The following is a 26025-nucleotide window of genomic DNA, read 5'->3' on the forward strand; positions in this document are numbered from 1 at the left end:
TTTTTCCCCATGGCCACTTTGGTCACATTATAGGTTATATCACAGCAAGCTTCTATATGTCTCCTCTACCTTGCGTCTTTGCATTGCATATATACATTAACTTCGTCTCTTCTCACTTGTTTCTTTGATACTCATGAGTTCTTCAGACTTAATTACATGTTCTCTTGTTGCTTTAGTTATATCTTGTGTTCTTTTGAATATTCATCGATTGTTTCATTTCACCCATGTGTCTTTACTTCAAGACGTCACTCTGCAACTGTTAAATTTTCTTTACAGTTCTTCAGTGTTCATTGCGGTATGTCAACATCCGTCGACTGTCTTAGTATGAGGGTACATTCGATACGGTTGTCTGAGTGCATAATGTCTCTCGTACACTTGGTGCAGCATTGGGACAATGCTTGCTGTCATACATATGACTCATTCACTGTCGTTTCAGCATGCCAGAGGTGAGGGGGCGCAGCTTAACAATGATGTATTTGTCTGCTCCTCTACACTTTTCATCAGCTCTTTATCCACCTTCCTTTTAATCTCTTGGACATTTATTAGGCATACCACCTTCATCCTTTTGACTTTCCTTGATTCACTACAAGTAGGGCTTATTCAGTTTAGGCGCAGTTGTCAGACCACACGGTCTACCCATCACAGGTCACGCAATCAATAAGCCATGGCACTTTAGGTTCAGTGACTTTTCTTGGACTTTCTTGTTAAGACAGCTTTCCTTCTGCAACTGTCATTTGTCCATTTACACTTTTGTATCACATTGACAGCTGTTTGACTCTGCTAACATATGGCTTTCAACACACTTCACTTTATGGTAGCTCTCCTTGTCACCATCTTGCTTCCACACTATCCCATAGTGCTCCTCAAATGCTTTTCACTCACCTCTCAGGCTTTCATTAATTGCTTAGAGTTGATTTGCACTTTTATTCAATTCCTTTCACTTGTGCAGTATTTAATATACCTTGTACATTTCTTTATATTAGTTTGGTATTCAATAACTTGGTAAATACTTTGCTTCTGGTTCATTTTTAAATATTTCTCATTTGGTCTCCAGACCCATTAGTTACAGACTTTTACTTGACTGGCATCTTTCGGCACACACCATGCCCCTGAAGTGCCCTGGCCTCAGTGATCTTTCCCTGTCACTCACCGTGGTGCGACTGCTCCTCCGGGTGCTTCGTTTTCCTCTACGGTTCTTGCTTGCTCGTGTCTCTCTCTTTGGGAGCTCTGGCAAGTCGTGCTCCCTTCCCCCAGACTCTGCTGCAGCGGCTGGTGGTGTATGGGAGACTTCTCGGTCCCCCACTCCCAATGGGGGACACATGCGCAGGGCTCTGTGGAGCTCTTCGCCCTCTCGCGATCCGCCCGGGCCTCAGTCTTTCTGGCTTACCTGCAGTAATCAGCACCCTTTTCACCAGCCCATCTGCTGCCTGCTCCACCTCGGTTTGTTGCGCTCTTCTGCCCAGCATGATCTTTCTTTGTCTCCTTGTCTCTCCTTATATGCACCTGTGAACCATTAATTGGTTGCAGGTGAAAGTCCTTTGCCTGACCATCATTACTTCTGTCAATCGGACATGCCTGACCCTCATAGAAATTATTTTGTCCTCCTCCTCATCCCAGTACAAAAGTTGTGTGCACAGAGGGTAGTGTGCATTACTTCTAGTTGCCTCTTCTTCGTCCCTTTCTTAAAGGGATATGCATATGGGACAATTGGATTGTATGACAATTGGAAAGACTGATTACCTACAAAGGTAGAGGGAGGGCAGGGTGCATTCTGACAACTTCTTGATTTTACCAGAGGAGGTTTATGTGGGACTATTCCGTCCATATAATGAGGTTTTCTTGTTGTTATTCTCTTCCTGGTCTCTCGACACTGAGGAGTTACCCAAGGATTGGTTTGGAAGGAAGAAATTGAGGGGTTTTGACAGTATCCTATAACAGCCTCAGGGACTGAGGGTTCATTGAGGAATGGAAACTGGGAATACTGTGTCTCGCACAAGGATATGCTCCTTCCACTCCCCAAATCTTCTCTACACAGGTGATTCTCCTTAGCTTATCCACCCCCAGGGCCGAGATCCAAAAGTGATGGCCTTTCCCTAGCTACCTGAATAGAGGAAGATGGGGAGAAGGAAGTGAGAACGCCCTCAGGTTTTTCACAACTCCAGTAGTCAGGCCCGAAGATCCTTTCATATTGGAGCGAATATTGTGGTCAGCATTGAGCAAAGATGCTGACTTAATCGCTACCTTGACTGAGCTAGTTAAATTGCTTGGGTTGGTCCAGTACTCTCCTAAGTTCAAGATAAGCAGTTCTTTAATGTGGACCAACCAAGGGCGTGAGTGCCCCCCCATCCTGTGAGATAACGTCCGACGCTGCTTCTTGAAATCTAATCAAGGAATCACTCAACCATAAACAGACATAATAGTAGACAGGTCGCAAACAGCAGATTTATTTGATGCCAAGCATTCCCCAGTACTAAACCTGCTACGCCTCCTACTTTGGGGGAAATTACTGCGCTGGGCTATTGACCCCATGTTGCTTCATTTCATGAAACAATTGTATAGGGGCACTACAATCACTGTCCGCGTTGGCCTGGATAGTCAAATGACGTAATCATTGCCCACCAATCAATGCCTAAAGCAGCGGTGTGTCTTGGCACCCCTGCTTTTTAACCTCTATGTGGCTGACATGGACACAACTTTAAGATCTTACCAAAGTTTCCCACCTACCATCAGGGAAACTAGTGTACCGTGGATTGCATATGCCTACAACACAGTCTTGTTGGATCTCACCCGCATTGGAATCCAACATTCCATCGATGCTTTAGCTACATATGTCTCCAGGAATAACATGAAAATTAATATCCTCAAGACCTAGGTCATGATTATGAGAAGACAAGCTGGAAGTAAAAAACACTTTAGCTGGAGGGAGTCCCACTGGAGGTGGTGAAGTCTTGCATTTAACTGGGTATCCCTATCAAAGCTCACTCTGGCCCTCAATTTCTTGACAGTTAAGTTACCTGGAAAGTGCTAAAGAAGTGGCTTGCTATCTGGGGATTTATTGCCAGGAAAGGGGGACACAGTGTAGAAGACTTTCTGGAGATATAAAGGGTTGGAATTATTCCCTGTATACTCTATGGCCTTGAGTGGCTGCCTGTAAAACTAATAAACTGGCTTGATCGCCTCGAGGGAAACCTTCTCCACTCTATGCTTGGTGTACCTAGTGCGGTCCCTGTGGAGGATTTAAGGTGCGAGTTGGGCCTCCCCTCTCTGTCCCGCTTCTGGATATGCACCAGGTTTTTTCTTAAAATGTGTTGGGCTGGCAGGGAGGATAATTGCCCAGAATGAATGCAACAACCTGCTCTGGAGTGGAACGTGGAACGTGTCGGAGGCGGCCTCTGATTCTACGCAGTTCCTTTTGCGTTGCAATCGACGGGGTGCGGCTTGACACGTGATCGCTGGAAGCCTCCGGGTCCTTTCTTCGAACAGTTTGTGTGTGGAGCGTTCATTCTGAGCGAGTGGACTTCTGGAGGATCCTGGAGGCATAGGCACCGACAGTTCTAAGTGCTGCGGGAAACCACTCTCTAGACGGGCTCCGTCCGGTGGCGGAGAAGGGCGGTGAAGGGCGGCAGAGGACCCTTCTTTAGGTCTGGCTGCTCTAGAGCCTGCCATCCGCCGCCATCTGCTGCCTGGCTAACAGCTACCCGCCGTTGTGTGTGCTGCGGCCACGCTCTCCGGAGGACAGCTCCTCCCCAACTCGGGCAGGTCCCTGAGGTGAGTGAGATTCGGCTCGGCTCGGTGCAGGCTTTTGTCTGCACTCTTGTTCTGTTGGGCCGTGCGGTCTGCCCCTCCGCTGACTCATTGACTTGCTGTGGCTTTATTTGTTTTACGTGTCGGTTCCCAGCTGCCCGTCTATGCATTGAGAGATTCTCAGGGTACTGGTGGTTACCGGGGGGTTCCAAAGGTGACCTTTTATTAGCTAACAAGGAACATACTCTATACAATACTCTTAATACAATCACCCCCTAAACACCCCCCAAACACAGCTAAACACAGTATAAGATAGGGATATATCATCTCTTGGCTCAAATGTGAGCGGCTAAAGTGGACGTGCAGTGTCCGTGTCAGTGTCTGTGGGGGAAGACCCCTTTGAGCTACCTCCCTCGGGCGGCCAAAAAGAGCCAGCCAGGTGATATCACGTCCACCTTAGATGCGTTAGTGTGAGGAGCCGCAGCCCCTGTTACATTTCTTTTGGACCCTTGTTAGACCCCTGTTGGACTAATCACTACTGGGTCACTGCTCCTGTTTCTGTTCCTGTAACTTTACAGGTAATCCAACACAAACTACTATTGGGCGTGGAGTGACTCCAGTCTGCCCTAGTCTGTATCGGCCAGTCCGCCTCAGCCTCTGCACCGGCCTCCGCACCGGCAAAATGACAGTGGTGCTCCGACCATTACTGCCGCTGCTGCTGCTGTGGCACCTCAAAAACAACTGTTGCCACTGCCATCATCCTCTGGTCCTCAAACGCGTCACAAAGTGCTGCAGATGCGCCGGAATTTGATCAATGGTGTGGAGTCTGAGTTAAGCAACAATTCCATCACTGAAGTAGATGTTGCCTCCTCTGCAAATGACATTCCTGCATTACCAACTTAAAATTTTTTAGCAACGGCGATAGTAAACAAGGCAGTTCCTGATGCACTTCATGAGCTACAGGATGCTTTTGCTTTGGAAGCACAAGCAATATACGATCCTCGACCATCAGAAACTGCAAGAGTAGCTGAAATCACTATACCACGCTGGCTCCCAGAAATGAGCAAAATGTCCTCGGTTTCAGTCTTACCTTCGCCGTCAGTCTACATCGATGCGAGTGAGTCTCCTTTTGATGTAACTGATTCTGAATTATTAGCACTGCAATTGGTGAACGAGATCTGTGCTGAAGAAGTCCCCGCGACGTGCACTAAAGAATTACACTCAGCCGGAGTCCCTCTTGACCCTACTTGCCTAACCAATGTTCGGGCTGACGCCCCCAACTTTATCAGGCTGCGTGTGGGCGTGTGGTTCATAATGCAGGTCAAACCATCGAGCCTGATGTCTTCATATTTCCACAATCTCTCAGTTCAAACAAGTTGGCATTAGCACCACAAAGAAACATAGAAAACAATGACAAATGCTCATTGACTCCATCCCGTTTGAGAATTAATGCGGAATTGATAGCTGATCAAAGACCCGCAAAACGGCGACATGTCGATGGATTAAGGCACAAGGACTCACCTGCAAAAAATCTTGCTAAACTCGACATAAACAATGAAGTGCCAAATAAAGTGGGAAGAGGCTCTGGAAGTCCTGTTGTCCCAGTAAATACAACCCCAAAACATAAGGAGCTGCCTGCATCTGAGCTGGCCGCGAGAGAAGCGCGTCTAACTGAAAGATTAAAGGCAGATTTCCTAACAATGCAAGAGAGATTAGAAGATAGTTTTATTCACAAATATGGAAAGGCTGGTGAGATTACAAAATAGATCGGGCCTTAACTCCCCGGTTTCAAAGACAAGTACGCCTCACAGGAAAATATCCGTTGGATGCCAAATCACCAACAATGATATAAGGAAAATAACTTCACATTCTAAAACAAACGAGTCTCCCAAAGTGAGTTTGCAATCCTACAATGCCTCGGCGGTACACGACACCGATTCAGACTCTAAAGGCCCATTTATCTACAGTTGCCGGTCTGCAAATTCACAATAACGTTCTAGCAGCAACATCGATTGCCATGCTCCCTTTCATGAAGCTGTATGAGGCTATGCACGATTCTTTAAATGACCAGATTTCATTGATGGCCACAATAATCAGCAAATTGTGCAAGATGGAAACGTTATCGCATAACATCACCCAGAGGCTTGATTATGAAGCCTATGTGTCACGTTCCTGGCAAGAGCGATTAAGCGATATGGCCAGACAAGAATCTAACGACAAAGATGATCTAATGACTGCTGTTATAGAATGCACAAAATGGATGCGACATAATATGGCATCTAAGCACGACTTCATGGCCGTTATGGAACGTATATCACCTGAAAAAAGGCCAACAACTTTAAAATCACACGGGCCAGATCACACTTCAAAAGATCTTCCAATTATTGAGATGATTGACTCGGAAGTTGCAACAAATTCTTCGGCTTCAAACATAATGGCTCCGAAGCAAGTGACATCAACGTATGCTTTAGCCTCAAAAGAGGGAACGGATCCATCATGTCCAGAGAAGACAACCTCAGTGCTAGTTCCAACGAGCCCTGTAGTGAATGCCCAATCTTGCAACGAGGCTGAGAAAATCAAATCAAATGAAAGCACAAAACCAAATATGACGAATTCTCGAGTACCAACTGACTCAGGCCCGCAAGACCTGACTACCAAATTATCTTTTGGAATATTTTCAGGTCAAGTTAAAACGATAAAGGTGCCTGACAAGAAAGAAATCCAACCTGGAACAAAAGCAAAAGAAAAATCTTCAAAAGCGAGACTTGAACCGAAAGCAAAGAGACCGCGAACCAATGAGGCAAAAACATTTATTAGGAACATCACAACCCCGCTGCCCCTCAGTATGTTCAATCGAGCGATAAATAAGGGAAATACCTCGATTGAAATAAAAAAAGCCAATAACTCGAATACAGGGACAGCTCCACACTCAAAGAGAATAAGGGAAGAACAAAATGAGGACGAAGATGCAGAGAGCGAACTTTCGATCGATCTCTGTGATCTATCGACCTATTCTGTTGGCGATGATAACGATGACTCAATAAAGAAGAATTGGGATAACACAACCAAGGAAAAAGTAAATGTGGCTAAGGTGATTGATGTGAAAGCTGGAAAGAGGTCGGACAATTCACCCTTAATAAACGCAGAGAGAAGGAATACAATCATCAATAGCCTAGCTCTGGCAGAGACCGCGAAGATAGCAAGAACAGAAAATTGTCAAAAAGGCACCAAGGAGAATAATAAACAAGCCTCATTTGCTAACGTAAATACCAAACAGACAATGGCTCAAAAAGCAAAACATGATGGGCAAAATAAAACATGCTCTAAGGAGTTTGTGATATCTGTAAAAAATTACAGTTGGAAACTGCAACTTGAGAACATTCTAAACGAACAGAATGACGTGAACCTAAATCGTTGCAATATCATCAAGCTCCTACATAGTATACCCATATTATGAACAATCGAATCCGACGACATTGCAGTCGTCGAATATATGTCGGAAGCAAGACTAGATTGGGTCACTCTTCATCTCAAATCAAAACTAATTGCAAGGAAACTTTTCGACGCCAAAGAGGACTTGTTGTTCTATGGCTTCGACGTTCAATTCTTAGAAGAGGGTTCAGCCGATCAAGGTTGCTCAAATTCAAGTTTGTCTGCTCAACAGAGACCAGTTAGGAGTTTCACTGGCGCCTTCCCAAATAGCCTCTTTAAACTTGCGATGGAACTCGCAAGGGCAGAAGAGAGGTGATCACTAGGATAAGACTCCTGGAAAGATCGTCATCCATTGTTTAGCATCCTGGAACACAAGAGGCTTCACCCATCTTTTTAAAGAGAAATGGCCACAATTAGACGAATGTACGCTCATATGTTTACAAGAAACGTGGCTCAGGCATAAACCAACAAGCGATGGATACACAGTACTGTTTAACGCAGCTGGCAAGAATGTGCTCGGTCGACCATTTGCTGGGCTCATCACGATGATTAAAAACAATCTAAACTGGACTATTGTAAAGGCCGTAAATCCGAACTTGTTTATTCAAGCTACTACGGTCAAAATCCCAACGATCAACGGGTGTCCTGGGCACTTCCTGTTAATAATCAATGTATACTGGAACCCAGCGATGATTCCACAAAATAAACTAATACTGACTGTCACCGCTTTAATCAACGAATGCCTAATTACTTACAATGACCCAATAATAATTATATGTGGTGACTTGAACTACTCTTGGTTCAAGGAGCGAAGTTCATTCTACAAAACAAATACTCTGACAAGCAATTTATCATTAGACAGAGGTGCTCGCTGGATGAAGGAGATGACGATAAGAAATTGTTCCATGCTAAATGGATGCACAAACTGAGACATCCCAGCGGCACCCACTTGGCACCGTGGATCCAGTTCTCAAACACTTGATTACATTTGGGTGTCCAGAAATTTAAAAAGTAAAATCACTCACCTGACAACAGTAAAAACCACAAAAATCGACCACGATGCATCAGTAATGACGTGGCATGAGATGGTAATGCCGAGTCCTGTAGTCAAATATACGGAACCCATAACAACAAACTACTCAGGATCAAGATTGAGAATTAATACTAAACAACTGAATATGCTCACTGAAAAATACGTGACAACCCCTACTTTGGCCTCAAACATTAATTGTAACCCGCTCCTAATGCAGTTTATAGTGGTCATTTCAAATCAAAGGACACATGAAATATCTAATAGACACCCCTTTAGTGAAATCCTTTGCCTAGCAAAGAAACAATTGCACAGTGACTTAAAAAATATAAAAAAAGGAAAAGGCAAAGAAAATGCCACCCAAATGAAAAAACGAAGGCTCGAGTACAGAAATTGGCTAAAAGCATTTAATATCAAGCGTGACCAGGAGCGGGCGGAAACCATGCTGCAGCTTATTATGCGGAAAGACACAAAACTACTATGGGAAATAATCAATACCGGCTCTGTAAAAGCAGCCTATGATATGGCAAACAGGGTAAACGATGCAAGATGGGTCTCAAATTATACAGCAGTCTTCGACTCTCAGAGCACAGCATACACAATACCAGCGAGTGAAAATACCTGCAACTGGCTTATTGTTGAAACATCCGAGGATATAAAATGTGCCATTCAAAAACTAAACAACTCTAGAGCCGCAGGGCCAGATGGCATATCCAACGTAATGCTAAAAACAAACAGTTCCCTGTGGGCAAAATTTATATCCACATTGTTCGAGAGGATCGCATTGAGTAAAATCTTACCTGAATCTTGGAATATGGCAAAAGTCGTGCCCATCTTTAAAAAAGGTGACCGCAACGATCCAATGAACTACTGACCCATTACGCTTCTTGATACAATAGGCAAAGTGTTTGCTGCATTTCTTCAAAAGAAACTAGCGTTCTGGGCCGAGCAGGCAAAGATAATTGACAAACGCCAAACAGGCTTCACCAAGGGGGTCGGTGTAGAAGTGAACTTAATCATCTTAAACACCATAAAATTAGAATCCATGAAGAGTGGTAAAAACATCTTCCTTGCCTTCATAGACTTGAAACAAGCCTTTGATGTCATTAACCGCCAAAAATTATGGAGAAAATTAACATCATGGGCATGCCCTCTGGAGATACTGCAGCCGATCATGGCACTATATTCTAATACTTCCTTCCGTGTAAGATTGAATGCAAAAGGGGACCTATCTGACGTAATCTTCACAAAGAGGGGAGTAAAACAAGGCTGCCCACTGGCAGCTTTATTGTTTAAACTTTTCATATCGGATTGGCCCATTGCTCTAATGGAGCCAAGAGCTTTCCCCCCAAAGATAAACAACCAACATGTTTCATGGGTTATTTATGCTGATGACATAGTCTTGTTAGACACCACACAAATTGGGCTGCAACGATCACTAGGCGCACTCCAAAAGTACTGTAAGAAAAACGACCTATTAATAAACACAAAGAAATCAAATATTATGTCAATCATCAGTGGATGCCCACTAAGCAAAAAAAACTCCAGCTGGTTCCTAAACAATGAAAAAATAGATGCCACAAATTCCATTCGATATTTAGGAGTGCAATTTAACATCTCAATACCTGAATGGAATTGGACCCAAGAGCTAATAACGCGAATAACAATGTTTGCCTTACAAGGATTGAAATGTCATGGTGCACATGGCAAATTCATGTTAAAAACGTTACTCTCCTTCTACTTACAAAAAGTCGTGCCAGCTATAACATTTGGCAGTGAAGGTGGATGGAACATACCTGCAGATATTTGGTGCAAATTGGAGGGCAAATTTTGGCGGAAAGTGCTACGATTGCCACGTTCTGTGGCAATCGTAACAGTGATCCGCTATGAACTTGGCATTGAGTCACTATATGGTACGGTACTGTGGAAATCTATCTCGGCATGGCGGAAAATGAGAATGGTTCCAGCAGCTGGCCCTTATGAAGTCCTACAAAAAAGCTCCAACACCAAAACGTCAGATCTAATAAGCGTGTGGGAAGAAAAACTGTTAGCGATCATGCGATCTGCAGATCTAACGGAAGAGCTTGTTATAAAAACGCCACAAAGAGCCAAAACAAAATTGAGACGCTGGAATTGGATTCAGAATGAGGAAAGGCGAAAAAGGTTGACATCTATTCAAGATCTGGGGATGTCGTCGCATGGCCTTGATGAAACACCTAAGTACTTATGCAAATTCCCTTCACGATATCATCGTAAACAATTCATGAGACTGCGCTTCAACCTCTACAAGACCAAAGTAGTTCTAATGATGAGGCGTGACCCTGATATCACTGACAATCAATGCAGATACTGCAACAATGCAGCGGAATCAGTCAAACACTTGATAATTGAATGTCCGGCGAACAAAGTCCAAAGGACACTACATCTTGTTGGCTTTGCTGCAATAGACAATAACCTGGAACAATGGTGGAGCTATTTAATTTCTGGAATAAACACACGGTTGACGTGTGCAGTGATAAATTATATGGACTCCATATTACCAGACACTTGATGTGGTTTTGGCCAAATCCAAAAAGCAGCAATATGATGGACTGTCAAGTAAAGGACATATGGAATTGTGTAATAAAGTTTGTTTTTTTGTAAACTAAACTAAAAATTACAATAAAAATGAAAAAACATTTTTTAATTAATGCAACAACCTTTGGAACCGTCCATTCTGCGATCTGAAGCAGTCAGTCCCCTCCCAACTTGAATCCACCGGTCTCAACATCCCTTATGATGCATATCCCTTCCAATCCAAGATATAAACATCAAAACCATGATGTGGGATAGATAGCAGAACTCTGCCAAGTTAAACATCAAACCTAGCGACATTGAATATAGCATGCAGGGTTTTCACCCTAGCCTACCCTATTCTTATCCTCTAAAACACTGTTCTATAGATATTAGATGCTTTGTAATGTAGTTGCGTTTAAATATACTGTCTGCATTCGAGTACACTGTAGCACGGAGGGGCATTTGTCGCGCAGATAGGTGTTGTCATCTGTGCAAACGTGCAATTGAAACTTCTCGACATATTCTCACCGTGTGTTCAGCGTTAAGGGTGAGATATGATAAGGGATATGGGAATTTTGTCTCCTCTTAGGCAGGGTGGGACACAGACCAACTTTGGAGCATTGTGTATTCTGCCGAAAGCCTTGTTATTACTGCTGGCCCACATTACATATGAAAGGAAGCGCTTGTTTTATTTAATAATGTCACTACTTAGCCTGCGACAGTTGTATTGTAATTTATATATGAGGAAATTGTAACATTTAATTTTATTTGGTTTCTTTGTATCTGTGCTAGCTTGATTTCATTAATGTGTTTTTTCTTATGATGTGTTGTGCTGAAGGTTTTGTATAAAGCCAGTATGCACTAATAAAAAAAAATAACAATAAGTTAGGCGCAGAGTGGGGTAATCCCAGAATGGTTTTCAGGTATTTATTTTCCACTATAGATAGGGAAGTAGTACTTGCTTGCCCCATAACTCTGCCCAATAAATTGCTGCCTGCCTGGCTTGGGCTTTTTAGGCCTCCACGGAAAAGCGGACTGCATCGTTTCCTTGTTCCATCAGGAACCTTGACAGAGCACAGCTGTATCTTACCAGCGTAACCTTTGCCTTCTCCAGATGCATATTTCATCTGCAGGAAGACATTACCCTCACCCCCAAATAATAATAAAAGTGGATCTGCTCAATGAGGTCCTCGTCTAACTATAGCATTAATACTCTTGGTTTCCTGCTTGTTGCAACATTAAAAATCATTGATTTCATCTTGCAAACGTTAAGAGCTACCCCATTTCTCTTACAGAAGTCCAAAAATGCCCCAAGCTGTTTGGCAACACCCACTGGGATTAAATACAATAAAACAGCGTTGTCAGCAAACATTAAGACTGTGATTGTGTTGCCTGTCAACATAGGAGCATCAGACTGAATAGCTAATAGCTTGGTGATTATTCCATTAATACATATACAAAATAATTTGTGGGGCCAGAATCTTCTCAATCTTGAAAGGCTGTGAAGTACTTCCGTCAGTTGCCCAATGGACCACAGCTGCATTGTCCGCATACAGATTCTGGATTGCCACCAGCAAGTTAGGAGGAATATATAGAACATTCCTTAGTCAGCTCCTAGGTATAGTATGGAATGCAGTCTGAATGTCTACAAAAAATGCATATATCCTCATCTTTCTCAGGACAGCATACTGATCACATACCAGTCTCAAGCAAAGGCTCTAGTCAACCATGCTCAGACAACCACAGACCACTGCTTGACAGTGGTTAATATATTTTTCAGAAATCCAGGATTCGAGGTGGGTTAGAATGAATCTAGCATAGATTTTACACCCTGCATCGAGTAACGAAATAGGAAGATAGTTAGCTGGAGATTCCCTAGAGCCTTTTTAGTAAATCGGGACTATCTCTGCCTGAGTCCATGAGGTCAGAACAACATTGTGCTTAAGGACTGCATTTAATGACATAGTGAGGTAAGGAATCCAAATGCTTGGTTCTGTGGCATGAAGATCTATTGGGACCCTGTCCGGGCCAGGAGCCTTCCACAGCTTTTGACAATACAGGGCTCTTTAACTTCCTCACAAGTGAGGACAAGCGGGAGTTGATCACAGCCTTCAACACTTACTGCAGAGACATCACCACCCTCATTTCCCTGCATGAAAGATCTACTCTCCTTGTAGAGTCCTGAAAAATGGTTGATCAAGGTGGATTTGGTGATACAGCACTGCTGAATTTTGCTAGCTACTTGTCGCCCAGCCCCCATTAATCCCCAAAATCACCTTGTGTCGCCCTTGTCTATGGCTGACAGTAACAACCCCCACATCTCCTCGGCTCATAACGTTTTTCATATTTTTTTTAAAGCTTATTGTACTGGTTCCTAACTTCCCGTAGGGTTGAAGAGCTGGCTACTCATTGCAGTCTAGCCTGGCCAATCAACAAGCCCTTAGCCTGTCTGCATTCTGTGTCGTACCAGGGGGTCCTAGACTCCACCATGTTTCTCACAGCTTTCCTTGGTTTGGAAAATATTGCACCCAACTTCCCAGTTTATACCTCATAGAGATTAATTATGCCAATGCATTCCTCAGGGTCCATGGCAGCAAGTTCTTCCAAAAGTGGAAATATATCAAAATACGCCTTGGGCAAAGTGCCCAATTTAAATTCGCCCACCTAATATTGTGTCTGGCTTGGCCAGTGATATTCAATGGCACATTGTCCGTAGGTGCCTTGGCTATCATTGTGTCTATCAACCCTAGAAATGGCCCTTTCATGTCTAACACGAACGAGTGGTGGTCACCTTTGGGTCTGCACTCAATGCCAAAGTTGATTATGTACCACCAGGCCTCCAAATTGACAAAGATATAATCTATTTTACTTTGTGCCACCTCGTTGTCAAAGGTTGCCCTTGCTGGTGCATTCCCGGGAAAATGGACATTACAAGCCCTGAGGTTAGCCAAGAGCAATAGGATTGCTGTGTCTTCGGCATACCTTATATTGCCTTCTCGGCTTTACCGAGTTTAAGGGGCTTATGCTCCAGAGCCTGTCTTACTCATCCATTATTACTACCATACTGTCTAAGGGCTCATATTGGAGGTTCAGATTCCCCATAACAACCATCCTCAAAGAGTTGGACGGGTTCAATTTCCACTTGTTAATTCTCTCGCTCACCTTCTGTATAAGGTTAATGCCCTGAACTGTAACCCATATTATAAAAATGTATGAGCAAGATCTTGAACCCATCTCGAAGACTCAGGTGGAGTTCGAGCAAATCCGGGGACCCACAGTCCTGCCCCTGTATGGATTCAAACAAAGAGGCATCCCTACATCAGCAACCCCCCCACTTGGGCAACCCGTCTTTTCCCCTATGGCTGGTAGGGCAAAAGTAGCATTCCCATGTATTTTTGGGACGTCAACAGCCCAGGTTTCTTGTAGGCTAACTATCCCATGGGCCCTGACAAAATTACACCAATTGTTGTCCACAAGGTATTTATTTAGCGCTGCTATATTCCACGATAAAGCACGTACCCCACGCCTCAGTTGGTCTAGAGTTCCAGCAGGGGACTGGGATCCCTCATCCTCTGCTCCCACAAGCTCCCCCATGGTCAGAGCTGCTGCATGCTCATGTCCGGGGTGCCTGGCCCATCAGTCATTTACAGCCCCTTAGGTCACCTGAGTGATTGCCATCAACCTACTCTGTAGTCTTGTTGGACCATTCTAGGTGTATTGCACGTGATTATTACCCAGGGAATGCGGTACAGCTCCAACAGCTGCAGGTGGATTCTGTCTGGGGGGCTGGGTTGTTTGTGTATCACCCACAAACCCCTGTAACCAGGCCAGGGATGCTGTCTAGAACTAACTGAACCACTTGCTGCCCCCACCGGAGCTGTGGTTCACACCTCCTCCCTCCTTGGTCAGGAGAGCCGGCAATGAAGAATATTTTATTGAGATGTCCAGTCCTTTCGGAGGTAATGTCCTCTGCTCCATTAGCAGTATGTCTTGTACCATATTGTGCTATTTCAGTTGAATTTTAATTCCACCATTACCATTTGGTTCTGCCAGACGCACGCAAGCTACTATGTCGCTCTGGGTGATAGAATAACATCCCCTTTTTGCCCGCAGCCATTAAGTGGCCTTAGTAATCAGGCTATCTCCTACTTCATATTTAGGGTTTGATGGTTTGAGGACATTCACTAAGTAAAAGCAATTCTGTGCTGCATCAGTACCTGAGCGAAAAGCACAACTAGGTTGAATAATGGGACAGATTTCCCTCGGCAGCTCCTCATGTGTGACCTGCCCATATGTTGATATAATAATGTCCGAACAATCCCCTATGTTCTTCTTGACATGTGCTGGCTTAAAGCAGTCATCGTACTTATCATGCTTGAAATCAAACCCTTGGTCTCTGACAATGTATCAAGCAACTTCTCAAATGGGTTGAGGTCTCTGTATTTTCTCACGCCATTCCTTTCTCATAAGAGTTCCCTTGAGTTCACTGCCCCCCCTCCTCCAACTTGCTGACCAGCTTCCAACCCTTGCTAGTGTGGGCTCCCCAGGTGTCTGTACCCGAGTCACCAACTGCTCCACCAGCCTTGATAGTGAGCTCAGCTCGTGTCTCAATGCCTCATTATCTTTTTGCAATAGGGCGACAAGGGATAAGGCATGCTTACAACCCCCATAACTCCCCATCTCACAGTCCATACTTGAATCACACATTAGCTCTATCCTTTGAGGAACAGGCCTATGGAAAATATGTCACGGAATTGGGCTACGATCTGCCTCATGATCAGTCAAGATCTTAAACCTATTTGTTATAGTGACTTCTGGAGGATAACAAAAATCCTCAATTGCACTAGGCCGGGCATGTCACCAACACCTTCTCTGACCCCGTTCACGTTCTCCTGTGTTATAACCCCAGGCGGATGGTGGTTTAACTGTACCGGGATGTTAAACGATTTACCATCCTGCTGCTCAGGGCGATTAAGGACTTTGTAACCTCTGAGAATTGTTCCCACTTCCAGTCGAAAGAGGGATATTAGGTAACCTCAGACTATCCTTGGCAAGCCTCTGCATGTCATCTATGGAGAGCTTGTGCTGGAGTTTTCTTCCTGTTCTTGTGGGATTAATCACTAGGCTACAGTTTGAGCCCACTTTTCCTACTTTGTTCCACCCACCCCCCTTTTCCGAGCTCTTGATAGGGAACCTAGCCCAGTGTGAATCAATGTCATGCAGTAAACCTGCTATTTCATTGATCATTGCATTGGCCTCGTCAATGTGATTAATTAACTCAGTAGTTCTCTTTCCGGTATTACAATTTAATCGCGGGTTCCCCGCTTTTTTTGGGGACATTTTACAAAAACAGTGGGTACACTAAAATGGATTTCGCAAAAGGGAGAGTGGAGACACCCCCTCTACCCCTCTGCTAAGTGCAAATTGGCAAAAGTGAAATAGTGCAAAGTGCAGGAGTGCGAAGGTGCTTAGTGCTTGGTACAAAGTCTGAAGTCTAAAGTCCAAGGTACAGTATGCAATATACCCAGAGGGGCTGACCCTGCATGGCCTACAGAATACATCACACAACTACAAAAAGTACAGAAGATAATAATATTTAAAATTGTTAAAATGTATCTAGAATTTCTAAAGTTACAAAATGTTTAAAATGATTTAACTATAAATAAGTAAACACCTAGACTAAGGCTATGGCAGCTGTTATGCCACTAAAGGTCTTTAGCCACGTAGTTTAAATAATAGCACCAGTCGTGTAAAAACCAACATAGTCCACAATCAAGCAAAAGGCTCCCACAAACTCCAAATTCCCAGCGTAGCCAAACAGAATGCAGGAAACCAAGGAGTGCAGCCGGTCTCCCAACTGACACCGGAACATCACTTAACAATGAATGAATACCAAGAATGAACACCAGGAAGCGAGGCACACACGACTTGTTTGAGGGGTTACCTTAGTCTGCCCCCCCTCCCCCTCGCCTCCCTGGGATAATCAATACATTGATTATCGAAGAAGAATAAAACGAGCAGGAACCCAACAATGTTTTACAACAATGTATTACTTACTATCTGAATGTATTACAGCTCGCTCACTTCAATGCCGGTAGTCCCAGTGTTATGCGGAACATTATCATCCTGTAGGAAAAGTAAACAACATTCCAATACAGTTGACTTAGCCTTGACTACTCGCCCAGCTACCTTGAACTGGTTGGGCCACAGCTCCCAGATTTGTCCCTGTCACTAAACTAGGTTGTCCTTCTATACATCTGCCCACCAGGCCAGAGTACAGACAATCAGTCCTGTCAGCAGCCACAATACAATAGAAATGCAGCTCTTCTTGTGTATGCAGATGCTGCAAAATGAACTGTCACCATTGGAGACTGTAGGGCGGGAAGTACCAAACAATGTGACTCTATGAGGAGAAGACTTACACTCATCCCTGTTACTGTTCTGTCTCAGCACCTGGGGGTATCCGGTGCTTCTGGTGTGTAACTGCACTCTTTTCGGCTAGTTGATATAGGGCTTTGATCCCAGACTTCATATTAGGCAGATTACACTATGGTATTGGGTGTGTATCACCATGAGTAAAAGTAATTTTAAGAGCGATGGCATCATATCACTTTTTGTTTCTGTCACAGAGGGCAGGTGTACCCTACAGACATGGTTTGCTGCACTCCCTTTCTGCTCACTCTGCCTACAGAGATATAGTTTAGAACAAGAGTGCTCTGCAACCTTACAAGGGGTGGCAACGTGACTGATATGTTTGTTGGCAGTCTCTTTGCACATTGTCCTCTCTGGATATCGTTTGAGTAATGTATGTCTGCCAGCAATGGCACAGACTAGCTGCTGCAAGCTATTGCTCTCTTTGACCGCCTTCATTACCTCAGACCTCCGCCCCTCTTCACCAGTGTAATGACAGAAGCATGCTGGAGGTGGGATGGGGCCCCGAAGGAAATCCAACACCTCCAATGTGGACAGCTTAGGGTTCATCACTGGTGGAGTTGTAGGACACAACGGGAATGAAGGTCTCTCTTGAGGTTCCGCTATAGTTCTTGGTGCACGTAAATGTGCACATTTTCGGCCTTTTACACAACTGGACCCTGATGGTTCGACATACGCGATGGAGGCCCCGCATGTAGCGGTTTCATTTTATGACTAACAATGCGGCTGCACGAATCACTGGGAATTGAGGCACATCATTTTCTCTAGGTGAGGAGAACCACGTGTGCTTTGGATGCACTGTCAGTGAAACAAGAACCCATTCAACATATTAGTGCAAACCACTTTTGTCCATATTCCCTCATTGGGTATGTTAATAACGGTTTTGAAAAAAACTAAACTTGAATGCATGTTTCGCAGCAATATTGCGCTTTCTCTGGAATTTGTTTTTATGACTACTTCCTATTATAGCTGACAAAAAATGGGATTTTTTAAATTTATTTATTTGGATTTATAAAGTGCCAGCGGCCCAAGGGCATCGGGGTGCTGTCACATGGATACTTGGCTTGTGCATAGGATACAATTTATATTTACAGTGATATGTACATTACAGCCTCAGCATACAACCACAGCGTAGGGTGTTGGCCTTTGCAGGGGATACTTTTACATAGATGATTTTGTATACATTACAGCATGGATATTTTTTTTATTTTTATTTTTTTATTTTTATCGGTTTATTACAAACCTTTAAAATGTTTACAAACAAACAAACAAACAACACTGGACTTCATCAAGAGAGAATTGTCCGTTAACAATCCCTTAGCAATCACTTAGCAATACCCCTCCCAGGATCGGAGACAACTATACAAGACATTGTCATCCTTGAACGTCAACCGACAGTGAGTTCAGTCGATTTTCAATTAACATCAGAAATCGGGTTAATGGTAATATCAGCATGGATATATGGTTTGTGTAGAGGATACAATTTACATTTACAGTGATATGTACATTGCAGTGTAGTGTCAAAATTATAAGCATCAGAAAGTGAAAAAAAAAGTTATAAATTATACAGAAGAAACATAGTAATATCAAAAACGAGAGATGAAGAGAAAAAACAGTTTTTATTGTTGGTCTATTGTCTTATTATTATCAAATAGGATTCAAATTGGTAAAGAAAGGAGATACGAAAGTGTCATTTACCTGTGACCCTGTTACTGTTGGTGAATTTTGTCCCTGTGGCAGCTATTGGTAAAGGCACATAAAAAAAATACGTGCTGTCTTGTACATGAAAGTAGCTTTTCCCGAGAGTGCAGGTCTCACATTAGCAGGAACTTCACAGTAGTATCGTCTGAAAGGTATGGTGTTGATTTATAATCACGAGTTACAAAAACAAAAGCACATAACATGAATGTATACGACTAATGCTCCAATCTCCTCTATAGCCTCCTTGAACGTATTACTCAGTCTCTACAACCATCCCAGCACCTCTTATTTCACTGCCTTCTCTTTACATACCTACTTCTCGTTTTCAAATATACCCCTTCCTACCTACTATCCTCCAACTCACACTTCTCCACCAGCACCTTATGGTGTAGCAACAGCTTTACTTAACCTCTCTGTTCCTTGCTTACCTTATGCATCCACTAATTTGCTAATCTTCTTCTTTTTGCACCTCACTTTGGGAATTCAAAATTCCCCGATATTCACAATATCGCCAACATTCTAGATTTTAAATCCGCCCGTAACCATACTATGTTACTCATTGAAAATGCACCCTCCGTCTCCAGTTCTATCTCCCCCTTAGCACACTTCTTCCATCCCCTTGATTGCACTCCTAGCACTTCCCTGTGTATTTTCCCTGGACTATTGGTATGGAAAGGGCCCTACTAGAAGTTCCAGCTTACCACGCCAACAACCAGTTCCTTATTCATGCTCAGGACCCAGTGTGATGCACCGCGTGAGGGTATTTCCTTGTTACCTGTGCCCCCTTTTAGACTATTTGAATGTCTGTTGGGTTGTGGATATGTGTATACGACCACGTTTGTATAAAAGCACTATTCCAGTAGACCCAATCGGAGAGAGGGAGCAAAAAGAAAGACTTGGGAATCTAGACCAAGAAGGCCTCAATCTTCTTCCTAAAAAGAGAAAGATCTGGAATATTACACAGTTTGACAGGGAGGAAGTTCCATGCCCTAGCAGTCTAGGTCACAAAGGTGCTCCTTGTGGTACTTTTCCATTGCAAGATCGGGAGTTTGTCGTTGTTAATAACTGCGACTGCCCAGAGGTGCGTTGTAGAAAGTGCTGCTTCTAAAACAACTGTGCCTTACCGTATGAAGCCTTCTGGGCAATGGTAAGACTTTTGAACATGGTTCTTTCATTGACATGGAGCCAATAAAAGCTCAGAAGAATGGTCGTGCCCTTCTGGAAGTTATGTTACAATCAATGCGTGCCACTGTGGTCTGCAAAGCTTGAAGGCGTTGTATCAAATGACTCGGTATGCCCCCACATAAAGCACTCCAGTAATCCATCGTGGATGCATTACTTGTTTCTGTTAAGAGCAGTTTGTTCCAAATAACAAAACACAAGTGCAAATACAACAGAATGTTTTATACTGCAAAACAAGTCTTTCAGTTTTGGTCCATTGGGTTTGCAATAGGACACCAGAATAGAACAAAGGCCATATTATCCGAAATTCTATCTCATGGGTGGCTGGCAGACTTCATTGTTCCTTACTTGGTAAGATTCTGCATTGCCAGACATCACAAAGTGGACATCCTAAGTAAAGGCTGCACTGTTACTTAGCCAAAGGACTGTGCTGCCTACATCATCCACCATTGTGATATGCAGTGTGCTTACACATTTATAGCACAGAGAAGGTGTCTGAGTGTGATAGATAAGGTACAATTCCCACCAAGCATTGATATTAAAAACACAAGGTTGACTTATTTAATGCTAGAATAAAGGTTCCAACTTAATTACATGTGCCAAAATACATTCTTCCTGGCGTCATTCACATGTCCCACAGAAACGCAAGCTTGACTATGTGTTCTGCTTAAGTTGGGACTGAAGTGAGCATGAGCTCCATATGTCAGCATGTACTCTGAAGCTCATAGTGAAAGAACTGTGACAGCACTACAAGTCCTGGAAACCCCCCAAACAAATGCCTGTTTGGGAAATGTCCCATACTATCCTGTTTTACACAGCCGATATACTTGCTGGATGGCTTCAGGCACAATAATGCACTTGACTCATACAGTACAAATTCCCCCGGGCAACACCTATCCCAGAAGAGTGTCTTAGCAATGTGGTGCCCCTTGGTTCCGTATCTAGGTCTACGCCCTCCCACTAGATCCGCCATGCCTAACTCTGCGTAGATAATCGCAACATTACACGCCCCATAGGCACTTGCTACTATTCATTACAGAGGAACCCACAGGCCTGTAACCCTCCCTCAGTCAGACCGAAGCCCCAGCATGATGACATCGTATTTCCTGGCAACCGTCCCGCCCCATTCTGCAGAGTGGCCGCTGCTGGAGCGCATGTCTGTCTCACTAACCACAGAATCTCACAAGCAGGATTATATTTCCTGGAATATTTACTGCAGATGTCCCCAAAAGGCGCTCTCTCTCTGGATATCTTGGGACGCATTCAGTGCAGAAGCCCTAATGGGCTACATGCCCATTATTCACTGTACCTCGCTCATTGCTGAAGACCTCACAGTATTTCACACACCAGAATTCCCTTTACCTGGGATATCACTGAAGTCCCTGCAGAATGATTTGTCCCACCATTTACTCTACCAAATTTTGAGAGATGTACTCTTTAATATAGCATTTGTAGATCACCCTAGGGGGCAGGTGTGTAGAGTGGTGCCTAAGCAGCTGCTGCTAAATGAGCCAGCTCTGTGGAAAAGGAAAGTGGAATAGACCGAGATGGGTCAGCTCCGGAAGGGATGCAACTCCAGAGTTCGGCATGGAATGTAACGATGGAGAAGGCACGCATACAAAGTGGGATCTGTTGATGGGAGGTATGGTGAGGGGATGGTTAAAGGAAGAATGTATGTTGTGCTGGGGATTGGAACTGGTGTAAGGGGGCCTAGGTGGTTAAAGGCTTGGTGCACCTTGCACATAGACTTGCATTTGTAGAGTTAGGTGACTGAGGGACCTGAGCCTAGCCCTCATTTCACTGTGCATCACACCAGCCATTTGCCACAGAACACAACTGAACTCCGGTTGAAGGAGTTATCTCTGCAGCTTAACCTGCAATGCTCCAAGCCCACCTCTCGCCCATCCTGACTTTTGGAGGCCTGGATTGTTAGATACTAGGCACAGCTGGGAGCGGAGTTGTCTCGGCTCCATGCACTCATTTATTCAACAAGCTATACTGCACTGCCGATGTAATAGAATCACCAAAGAAAAATGGTCAGATGCTGCCACAATATTCCTTGTGCACCTGCATTATCACTCAAATTATATATGTCCGGCTTCAGCTCAGCTGCTAGATACAGGCTAAAATGAGCAAGTACACGGACAGTACAATCATTATCTCCATCATATGAGCAGGTGTACTGCTCATGTGCCATTGGGCGCTTTGAAACAGTATTTTCTTATTGTATCAGCGCCTAACAAGCAAACAATAAAATTAAAATAAACAGTGTCACTTGTCCCCTTATCCCCTTTCATCTTTGGTTCTCCTCAGCCTCACCATGAAATAATCTTCTGGACGTATTCAGCAGAACACTGGAACTGAATTTATGAAGCTACAGAATAGGTTTCTGTAAACAACTTGCACATACCTCTGATTGTAAAATAAAATACAGAAGGTTTTTGTGTCAATAAAACCTTTTTTCAGTTCTTGTAGTTTGAGACCTATCTTGATAAATCCCAACTAAAGTAACATTGATGACTCGATAACTTGCTAACACCGGTTTTGCACACCCACTCTCATCAGGACTAGATTCTCCGGTCTCCTGTTTACCGAGTTCTAAATCAATATCTTACTTGGATGAAGTGCAAGAGTTCTGTTACACCCAACCATACAGTTATTCGGATTTATGGAGCTGCCACAAAACCAGTGAACTGTTTTGATATGCGACTGTATTTGCAGTGTGATAGGGGTGTGAGACCTCGGGAGATGACTGGGGCATATGTCTTGGACACACTACCAGCATTTGTACCGTCCCCGATTGTTTAATAAATGCCTAGGAAATGACACCTTTTGACCGACAGGCAAAAGTTCAAGGATACCTATGGAGCCTGCAGGGTAGGTTGAGGTCTAAGACAACTCGCAAGCTGTCCCCCAGCATACAGTATTAGTAAAGCAGAAAATGGGTTCTTTATTATTCTCCTCAGGTTTGTATCTGCCCCTGTGCCTTATCTGCTCCGCCTGATCCTTGTTGCACACACTTTGCACAATGTGCTTGTGAGAGAGACAAGGTGGGCGAGAATAAATGGGAGAAAGAGAGAGAGAAAGCGTGAGAGAAACTGAAAGAGCGAGAGAGAGAGAGAATTAAAAGGTGAAAGACAGAGTCTCACAAATTAAAAATGAGCGGGACTGAAGTGGGGTCCTGCTCCGAGGATCAGACTAATTTCATGTAGGATTATCAAGTAGAGATCTTTCAAAATTCTATTCTTACATAGTGTAGTCCTTTGAGAGAATGCTCTAGCCAAGGCAAAGATAGTGCAATATGGCCCGGTTTAAAAACCCACAAGTGCATTGCTGGACTGTAGCAAAAGCAAATGAACATAACTTGATCACTATCTATGAAGTGCATAATCTGTGATAGTAACAACATCTGCCTGCTCTATTGAAGAACAGATTTCATTGGATGTCATAGACCTTACCGACCCAACAAACCATGGAAAGCAAAAGGAATCCTATTGTTAATAAGGATGCTCTCATCCTGCCCTTAGCTTCAGGAAAAATACAGTTGCAGGAGGTTTATAATCAAAGGGAGATAAACATGTAGTCACCCAGAAGAGCCAGGACACCATTCCACTTCAACATTTTCAAAAAATGTAGCAAGCGCTCCTCTCCAGAAAGAACATGGCATGATAACCTGTTCTGTGGTTTTTTCCCACTTTGAGATGAGAGGTTGCAGCACATGCTTTTTGCTCACTGTACCTTTCACAGATGGGAAATATCCATTTGCATATCAGTCTTTGTCAAGCCCACATGGGCAGTCCAGCACCGAAATGCTATGGCAATTCCCTTCTGAACAAGAGTACCAACCGCAACCCCATACACGTGTTTCAGCCTTGTTGGGCCTCATCAGTGAGGTGGCGCTGTGCCTCTCTGAGCACAATGAGCAGGGAGTCGACGTCTGGGTTCCCCCAGGTAACTCAGGGTAACCAAACCCAAGTTCCTTGCAAATATTTCAAAAAAGGTAGCAGGCACTCCTCTCCAGTGTGGATGTCTTAACTCACTAATCCAAGCCCTGCAACATCATTGTGCATTGCTGGCAGCAGAAACATCATAATGGCCGCCGGATAGCATGCTGCTTGCCAGAAATCAGCAGAAAGTGCGCAGTGAAAACCTGAAAAATAGGCCACCATCTACTTTTGCCTATGTCAGTGGTAACACAGGAGACCACTGCCAAAACCCATCATTTGGCTGTCCACAGAGCAAAATTATTGCAAAAGAAAAAGCTGGTTTCAAAAATCCGTTTTTATTTGGTGTCAAATTTGCACAAATCATGGCTCACAAACCACCCAAAAAGATCCAACCTCCTTGTTGGGTGGTCACCATCATTCTCCCTCAAGAATCTACATAATTATAAGGTCCACAGAAGTGTATCTATATCTGAACAAAGTCCACTTTTGAGGATTGCTTGCTGGAAGAAACCTGTCAGAAATGGGTGTAATACCGTTACTCACCTCTACCAGAAGCCCGTGTTTTAAAACCATTTTGTGTAAAGTTGTACATTGAGCCCAAACTATGCGAAAGAAAGACTTGCTATCGGAAGCCTAAGAGGTGGATACAATTTAAAACTATATTTTGAATAGGCTTGAAGTAAGAAATTGTTTGATGTAGGTGTTAAAAATGAGAATTATATTATAAGAAAAGACAATTTTTAGACATTGGGTTAAGAGTTAAAGTTTCCCACACTGTATTCAAACGAATTCCACACCTTCTCCCTGGACAAAGGAGACTTCCCTCTGCCCTTGTCTAAGAGATTGACAGGCTGGTGTCAAAAGGAACTGGGAGTGGCACCCTGGCCTGTTGCTCTCAGTGCAGACAAAGGAATCCTTGGGCTGAATAGAAAATGCTAATTTTGGTGTGACTGACAACAAACTGCTGGCAGGAAAAAGGACATGTGACCTCTGAGTAAGCCCAGACCTTGGAGGCGGAACCAAACCATTGTGTGGATTCAGAAAGCACAGAAAATATATGTTTTAGAAAAATGCTTATAACAAATTGCACTGAACTGACAAAAATGTGAAACTTTGAGATTGTTAAAATGAAAAATTTGCTCACAGTTTGAGACTAAGCTGGACTCCGTGCGATGTTCTGAGACCAAACCCCGGAATTATTCATATTGTAGCCACTGTGTTTGTGCTATGAACATAAAAAATTACAGAAATGTGCCCAGATGGGGTGTGAATGCATGTCTAAAAATTGGTGCAGAACTAATATTGAGAAACCCACCAAAAGCGCGAAAAGGTTGTCATTTTTGAACCAAAGCTCTTAGGAAGATGAGAGTTGAACAGAAATGTACCTTAATTAATTTGTCATGTAATTTATGTAGTATTAACAAGTGGTGCACCTTGTAAATATGTTTTTTATGAAAAATAAGATATACTGCACAGAGAAAACGGGAGGGTCTTTCCCCCAAGCCATAAACATGACACATGATGACACAGGATGACACGCTGCTCCTTTCTCCAATCAGGGGACAGGGAATCCCATGACCTATCAGATCCTTAGAAGGTTGGGCATTGTAGAATCAGCCTCCCCACCCACTTTGGAAATACATAAATAGGGACTGCTGAGGACAGATGACACACACACGTTTCCACTACTCAACCGATTTCTTGTCGAAGCACCCTACAACAAGATCCAGACCAGATCCAGACAATATCCAGACAGACTCTAGCACCAAACTCTAGAACCTTGAAGCAGAGAGGCCTAAACCACAAGCTGAACCTTTTTCAGAGGCCTCAGAATATTTTGCAACCTGATTCTAACCCCTAAACTTCCACAGGGACTAACCACAATCCAACAGCCTGGCTGAGCTGTTCTGCTTCTAGCTAAGAACCCTGTGCTAGAACCCAGATCCAGACCCAGAGAGCAGAGCTGTATCCAGAACCCGTCAGACCCAGACCAGAGTGCCG

Source organism: Ambystoma mexicanum, chromosome 14, assembly GCF_040938575.1.
Source record: "Ambystoma mexicanum isolate Mex_15411 chromosome 14, UKY_AmexF1_1, whole genome shotgun sequence".
NCBI lineage: Eukaryota > Metazoa > Chordata > Amphibia > Caudata > Ambystomatidae > Ambystoma > Ambystoma mexicanum.